Source organism: Cynoglossus semilaevis, chromosome 4 (assembly GCF_000523025.1).
Source record: "Cynoglossus semilaevis isolate Cse_v1.0 chromosome 4, Cse_v1.0, whole genome shotgun sequence".
Lineage (NCBI taxonomy): Eukaryota > Metazoa > Chordata > Actinopteri > Pleuronectiformes > Cynoglossidae > Cynoglossus > Cynoglossus semilaevis.
Window position 1 is genome coordinate 11,907,849 of NC_024310.1, and position 8,401 is coordinate 11,916,249.

The 8,401-nt window shown below is 45.1% G+C and overlaps 1 long non-coding RNA gene across 1 annotated transcript; it reads right to left on the minus strand.

Annotated features, from left to right (window-relative positions):
- Positions 1 to 23: 23 nt before the first annotated feature.
- On the minus strand, positions 24 to 6,023 carry LOC112486902 (uncharacterized). Its single transcript, XR_003049470.1, has 3 exons — positions 2,043 to 6,023; positions 1,503 to 1,595; positions 24 to 1,256 (listed from the first exon to the last, which is right to left on the minus strand). It is a non-coding gene; the product is annotated as an uncharacterized LOC112486902 (long non-coding RNA).
- Positions 6,024 to 8,401: the final 2,378 nt, after the last annotated feature.

The following is an 8,401-nucleotide window of genomic DNA, read 5'->3' on the forward strand; positions in this document are numbered from 1 at the left end:
TGCTTTGTGATCATGCCCAAAAATGGTAGTGACAGGAAGTGGGTTTTCAGTAAATGTCTATGGTATTAGCTGACAGTTAATTCTGTTTACACTGTAAAGTCACGCAGCAGCTCCACCCTGAATACCACTGTGTGTGTGTGTCTCACACACCGTGCAGTCGTCACAAACATGAAGTCACTCCACAGCTGGATCACCGCCTGCTGAGTGACTTTCATTTTCACTGAAACCACTGTGGTGTTGTCTTTTTGCTGACACGGTGTTTTACACCTTCAGCCACTCCTCGGCCTCTTCTTGTTTCCTCATTGTTCAGAGGAGTGTCATTAAACTGTGTGAGTGCCGTCTGTGAACAATGCCCTTCACGTGACCCTGGAGGCAGAAATGATTTCTGTGAATTTGGGAGAGATACTCAGCTCTGAGGAAATTACTCACATCCTGTGAGGAGCTCTGGAGGAGGAAGTCTCCCGTGACACTGGGAATCTCCAGTCTACTGACCCACATTACTGCTGCTCCATAATCAGCAGTGGAGGAGTGACGTTTTCTAGTAGAAGATCAAACCATTCCTCTTAGAAACTGAAGAATATTTAAGAACCCCCAAGGTACATTTTTAGAGCTGTCAAAATGAATGCCTTAATGACTTAAAATGAATTAGTAAAATTAATCAGATTAATATTTAGTGCATTTAGCAAAGACAGGATGATGCAGGATTTACTCACAATAATCCCCCTGTCCTTGTCCAGAAAAAAAAATTCATGTTAAGGAATGTTGGTTTGGCATGATTAATCATGACTAATCGTGATTAATCTGCAGCTATACTAGTTAGTTAGTTAGTTAGTTAGTTAGTTAGTTAGTTATCCACTCTCGACTCAGTGTTTGTCAACAGATCATCTCATCAGCTCACACTCACACTGACTCCATTCACATTTAATTATTGTCAATTTCTGCACAGTCAGCGTGAAATTATTCCAATCACGTGACTCCGGCTCTGGATGGATTCAAGCCCCTCCCACCTCGCTCCTCTTCTCCTAGTTGAAGCGATGGTCTGTGCTGTGAGTGTGTGTGTCCATTGTCCTCCATGTTCACAGATCACACGCTGCGAGCTGTGATGTAACCGGCCCAGTTTTGGCCCGTGAAGACTGCCTCAGAGGCGTGTTGACCATGAAATCTGCATTTTAAATGTTGAAGGAGTGTGTAGCTGCCTGCTGATTTTGCCTTCAGCGCCATCCTACAGGTGTGTAGATGTACTGCAACTGTCTTCTCTGTCAATTAAAGCATATATAAAAAAGAAGAGACATTTTCAAAAACGTTAAACTGGCGAAAGACAACTGCCAATTGTTGTGGAAAAAACATCTGGATGGCAGACCATGGGCAGGACCGGGTGACGCTCTAAAACCATTCCCTACTCCAGGAATGTTCAATATTTAATTTGTACACTCAAAATTATGAATGAAATGCGCCCCGTAGCCAAAACTTGCAATGTTGAGAGAGAGTTGCTGTTACTGTACATTTGGTTAACGTTGAACCAGTGAAAAGGTCATCTTCCTGTTGTCAGACCAGGGCCTGGACCACATCTTCCAACATGTGGCCCACATTGGATACTTGAAAAAGAAAGAAAATGGATCCAATGGGACATAGTATAATACAGTAGTACTGCATGTGCTGTATTGTATGTCATATGATGTTTATTACTTATATATAGGCTTATACTGGGTCGTTGTTGCAGAGATCTAGTGTATATAGAACAGACATCTATGAATGTACATGTCAGCTATACAAATGTCAAGCCATAAATGCCCTGATAAAGGAGCAATCATTTTTGAAAGTGCCACTGACACTGCTGGCCACTATATATATTATATATTTACATCACAATTAGTCACGATTAATCAGATTAAAAATCATTTATGTAGTTGGTATAAATATATATATTATATATTTTATTAAAATCATTATATCAATGATGCATTTTGATTAATTCTGCAAATGGTTGTTTGTTTGTTTATATAATTCCCTCTGATCAGATTAAGAACATCTTGTTTACTCACAGCCTTCACTGATATCTGTCCATTAGAAATGACAGCACTATGAGAATGTTGTTTAATGACGTTTCCATCGGCCACACTCAGGCCTGAGTGCTGCCTTGTCTCAGCTGCAGAAGCACAACACATGGTCCTGTCTGCCACGCTGCTTGTCACAAGTGTCATGTGATGTGAGAGTGAATGGTGTCCAGTGTGGGTATCAGTGTGCTGACAGGAAGGAAGGGTGTCTCCGTCTAAGACTTCCTGTCCTGCTGTGTGACTCGGTGTCTCTCCTCACGCTGCTCTTTTCCCTGTTTCCTTCGCTCCTCCCCTCGTCATCTCCTCCAGCCAATGCAGGGGGCCGCTGTGGACCCATTTGGAGTTTGCGATATTTGTCATTGCTGGCTTCCCCTGATAAAGGTTATGGTCAGCTTTTAGTCTAAAGGTTGCTAGTTTGAATCCCCAGACTGGCAGAGTTGTGCTTGGACAAACAGCTGTCATGTTAGAGGTGTCTTCTAAAAAATACGTGTATAAAATGGAGCCTGTTTATGGAGATGTCTCAAGGTTGTGAGGAAACCTGATTTACGGGTGGTCATGTAGAGAGCTGACCACTTTTGACTCATGATGGTGAAGTCACAGCCAAACAGGCAAGTGCTGCATCAGAACTGGAAACAAATCCATCCATGCTTCACTCTTCCAGGAAGTTACTGTGCTCTGCTGAAGAAGGCTCTTGGATGAGAGACGAAACGTCTTCTAGAGAAAATGCGTCCTCTGCCTTTAACCTGTCTGGTAAACAGGAGCAGTGGGCTGTACTGAAGAGCTGTGTAGACTTTTGTTGTTTGCTTAACAACAGTAATCAAACCAGCGATCCTCCAATCAGAAGACTGATCCTCGGACCACCAGGACACAGGCTGCAAAACTGAGCAATTCCATCCATCTCCTGTCCACCCTCTGGACATCACATGTTCTTCTTTCTGTCCGTTCACTGGACCCCCCGACCCCCCCACCCCCTCTTCCCTCCTTACAGTACCACCGTCATCACCTCCTCTCTATGGCCCTGCTCTCACAGCTGAGCTCTGGGACGTCGTTCAGCTTCTGCAAACTTTTTAACTTCAGAAAAAGAGAAAGTCTGTAGTGGATTGTTGTGTCACAGCATTCCTCGCACATTTTACGTAAGCCCTGACATTTGGCTGATGTGTCTGTGAAAAGACACTCTTCTCTAATTGTTGTTGTGCTGTGTGTGTGTCGGCCTCACTCTGGACCTCCTCTCTCTGACACTGTCTGTGTGAACGTGTGAGCCTCTGTTCCTAAGACATTGTGTGTGTTTCTGGTGCAGCTATACTTGTGGGGACACTTTGTCCTTGAACAGTTATGGTTAAAGACGAGGCAGCGCACTGTGTCTAACAAATAACGTGTGTTCCTGCGCGCGTTTGTGTTGGTTGTACAACAAGACATCTGCAGGTCATAGATAAATCCTCCGTACTCCGTAAGGCTGTGTACACACACACACACACACACACACACACTTCCACACAAACCTAGCTCAGTGTCAGTATCGTGTTCAGTAATTAGTCTGGACCTTGACATCTTTCTCCTCTCTTGTTGTGTAACATCAGAACTCACCCTGGTCCAACAGCCATCACTGGTCTCCTTTCCCTTCAACCATCAGTCTGACTGAGGTTCTGGGCTCTAACTGTTTGTAGTGATGTACAGAGGTATGAAGAAGTACAAGTAAACTTCCTGTTGTTTTCTTTGTTTGGTTTTGTTTCTGCAGTGATTCTGTTTCAAGTTCTCCTAGATTGAGTCACAAAGACGGTCCGTCATTCACCAATCGCTGTGGCAACGTCGCTCACATTGATACAACCATCGTGGCTACCTCTTAACTTTGTCTGTCCGTTCCTCCCTCCTCACCTGTTGTACGTCTGTGTCCCCTCTGTGGCAGCAGACTGTGTTAAAAAAGAAAGGTCAGTGCAATCAAAGTACTCTGCTGCTCCTGCGCTGCTGCGTCCTCTCCTCCTCTCTGATACTCTCTCACAGATTAGACCTGAAGCCACATCCCTGGAGAACAACAGTAAAACATTTGATTTGGAAACGTAGAGGAGGGCTGTCTGCATGTGGCACGATCTCCCCCCTGCCTCACCCCCACTCCCTTTACCCCGACTGCATCAAAACATGACATTAAGACACGGATGAGGGCACAGCTGGAGGAGGAAAGGGAGGAAGACGCACAAAGAGAAGCAGAGAAGGAGACGCTGGTGAAGAGAGTTTTGGAATTTATTTTGATGACTGATGTTTCAGACGGTGAGACGAGGACACGCAGGAGGGAGGTGAAAAGAAGGAGGTGAACAGTGAGGTGGAGGAGGACAACGACAGCCACGGAAATAAAGAGAGAAAAATAACAAAAGCCACAGCAATTTTAATATGAAAGTGAATTTCAGAGGTGGTCCGGTAGTTTGGTCGCCATGACAACAACACACTTAAAACAGCGTTTAAATGTTGCTGTCTGCACCCGTCTGTTGAATCTCTCTCTGGCTGAGCACTATATAATTACACTGCGTACCAGCTCTAACCTGCCCACGTCATTGTACACTGTACTGCGTTTGCTGTGTGATGTGATATCAGAAAATAGTTTTTATTTCAGGTACAACTGCAGCTCAGTCAGCCTCAATGTTACAGCTGACAATAAATCAGGAACCAACTGTGAAATGTCAAGTTCTGGAAGTATGTTCTGAAGCAGTCAGAGAGGTAGTATTTAGACTGCAGTATCATGGTAGTAGCTATTGAATTTTTATTATTATCATTTATTTCAGACAATCACCTATAAATTATCTACATGTCCTTAAAAGACCATGCTTTCATTGGTGGGAACTTACTTTTCTGAGAAGATACAACTTGTTACTTCGGTGTCCTTAAGACCGTCATCCCACGTCTCCTGGATCAGGTCTCAGATGTAGAGAATGAATAAATGGATGGATTTGATTGGACCCTGATCCTGACGTCGGTCTTTACTGGGCAGAAGATGAACAGACAACATTCTCTGTGCATTTGCAAAAACGAGTGTAAAACAAAGAGTTGAAATGATGATAATCAGGTTTATTCAGTCTGGAACTGCTCCAGTAGGAGGCACTAGGACTGGAGACTCCTTCACGATGTTCATGTCTGTGAAAAAAGACTGTGTTATTTCTGACATTTCATTAAGAGAGTGTTTCATTTTTTCATCCTCCATCTAATCACCTCCTCCTCAGGTTCCTCTCTCAGTGTTTGGTGTTATAATTGCACTTCCACCGTGGGTTCTTTTCCAAGGTGCAGAGCTCTAAATGTGTCAGGCTCCCCGTGGGTTATTTGTCTATTTCCAGAGAACCGTGGGCGGCGCGGAGCAAGCGTTCAAGCCAGGACAGGATGGAGATGTTCTCTTGACGATGTAACAGCTGCAGAGACGGAGACGTTCATGCTTCAGAAGAGATAAGAATCAAAGTTCAAATACAAGGAGCCGCGTGAAGTCAAGGTCAAAGGTTCAAATGAGCACGACGGGATTAAATCAGATATAAATACGTTCACGCTCAGTCTGGGTTTGAGAAAAAGGTGTGAGGAAATATTTTACTAAAAAGATGGGATCTCCTTCTCTCCATCTCCTCCATGTCTCAGTCTGCTCTCTTCTTCAGTGGGGTTTCCATCAGGAGGATGACCTTTGACACCAGCTCACAACCAGCTCCTTTATCTGATTTAAAGACTGGAATACACTTCCTTTAATCATCACATGGTTCTAGATCACAACCTGTGGATGAACTGGTTTACAGTCCAGTTTTTTTCTCATTTGTAAATACTTTGTTTTTGAGTTGTTAAATAATCAAAATCCACACAGATGAGGCTGATAAGGTTCACTGTTCACTCAGAACTGACCACAGGTGTGAATGTGAGTGGAAACGGTGGTTAACATGTTGCTATCTAAAACAAAAAATCACACCACCTCAGCTGTGAATTCCTATACTGTGAGTTCATGCTCCAGGCCTACTGGGTCTCTCTCTCTCTCACACACACACACACACACACAGGCCTGCAGTTCAAGAGATAGGGTTAGGTTTCATGGCTCGCGGGCAGGTACTATTGTAGCTGTTAACAGGAAACTAAAATGTGTTTGGTGTGTATGTGTGTGTGTGTGTGTGTGAGAGAGAGAGAGAGACAGACAGACACACACTGAGAGAGAGATTTGTTTCCTCGTTCTGTCAGGTTTTGATTGGTTCCTCAGAGCCACTGTTTGATAAGTTTCTTCTGTACTGAACACACTCAGATAAGGGTTTCTGCACCAGTCACACACACACACACACACACACACACAGGACAGTGGTGTAACTGTACTCACTGGCACCATTGTACATGATTAAATGAGCGCTCTGTCACAGACACACTGACCCGGCTCTGCTCTCTGTGCATCTCATTGATTTAAAAAGAGGGTTTTTTATATTTAAAATATCCTGTTTGAAAAGAAAATGTTTCAGAGATTGCTGTTATTTATTTCTCCTCTGAGATGCTGGCTTAATTCTGTGGTTGTTTTTATTGTAACGTTTATTACATTAAATTGAACACGTGTGATGTCAGATGTTAATGAAATGATCTGTTATCTCAGTGCAGGACATTTATCCAATGTCTGTCCAACAGTGTTGGTGTTGCATCTCTGCTCTGTGGAGCGTCGTCTGGTGGAGTGAACCCACCTGTCCTTCACACCGGGCTCTTTTTTTACTTGTTTAAAGGTGTTCAAAAAAAGTCCATCATGTTTCACAGTGTAACAGCTCATCCAGGAGTGGATGTTGTCTCCACTGCGTCGTCCTCAAAGAGGGTGAGGGGGAGATGGGGGGGGGTGGTCTGAATGTGGTGAAGGCATGAGTCACAGTGTGTGGGAGCAGAGAAAATGAGATTAGTGTGAACCTTCCAGCAATTTATCTCTCTGAAAAGAGGGACACATCCATCAGTATAGATGATAGAGAAATGACATGGTGTCCATCTGTCCGTCTGTCTGTCTGTCTGTCTGTCTGTCTGACTGTCTGTCTGTCTGTCTGTCTGTCTGTCTGCCTGCCTGTTTGTCTGTCTGTCTGTCTGTCTGCCTGTTTGTCTGTCTGTCTGTCTGCCTGTCTGTCTGCCTGCCTGTCTGTCTGCCTGTCTGTCTGTCTGCCTGCCTGTCTGACTGCCTGTCTGTCTGTCTGCCTGTCTGCCTGCCTGTCTGTCTGTCTGCCTGTCTGTCTGTCTGTCTGCCTGTCTGCCTGTCTGTCTGTCTGCCTGCCTGTCTGACTGCCTGTCTGTCTGTCTCTCTGTCTGACTGCCTGTCTGTCTGACTGCCTGTCTGACTGCCTGTCTGTCTGACTGCCTGTGTGTCTGTCTGCCTGTCTGACTGCCTGTCTGTCTGACTGCCTGTGTGTCTGTCTGCCTGTCTGACTGCCTGTCTGTCTGACTGCCTGTGTGTCTGTCTGCCTGTCTGACTGCCTGTCTGTCTGACTGCCTGTTTGTCTGTCTGTCTGTCTGCCTGTCTGTCTGTCTGACTGCCTGTCTGTCTCACTGCCTGTCTGTCTGTCTGCCTGTCTGCCTGCCTGTCTGTCTGTCTGCCTGTCTGTCTGCCTGCCTGTCTGTCTGCCTGTCTGTCTGACTGCCTGTCTGTCTGTCTGCCTGTCTGACTGTCTGTCTGTCTGTCTGTCTGTCTGACTGTCTGTCTGTCTGTCTGCCTGCCTGTCTGACTGCCTGTCTGTCTGACTGCCTGTGTGTCTGTCTGCCTGTCTGACTGCCTGTCTGTCTGACTGCCTGTCTGACTGCCTGTCTGTCTGTCTCACATGCACCAATGCTATCCATGCTTTACCGTCTATTTCCCTCTAAACCTGCCTGTGAATGACGGTTTGACACCGCGTCCTTTGGATATTGACAGGAGAACACTGTATGACACAGTGAACTGTGTCATACAGTGGCTGTGTGTTTGATGTTGAAAATGAGAAAATTAGCCCGGTGGCTAAATCTTAGGTGTCAGCATCATCACAGTAAAAAACCATCTGAGCAATCTGACCTTTGACCCCTGAGGCTGCTCATGCTGTGTCACTTCCATTAGGTGTGAACTATCAGGATTTCATGCTACTCTGCTTTACACACACACACACAGCATGACAACAGACACCACAGTCATTAATGACACACACGCTTCATCTGCTGAGTGGGTTTGGAGCCCAGGAGGGTCAGGACTTCTAGTCATAAAGAAGAGAAATGGCCACACGGTGGACAAGGGGGGAATGTTGTTACCTGTGTCTGTCTATACCAGGGGTGTTAAACTAGCTTTGGTTAATTAAAAGTCAAGTGGGCCGGACCAGTACATTTAAGACATGATTACCTATAAATAACAATACATCCATGTT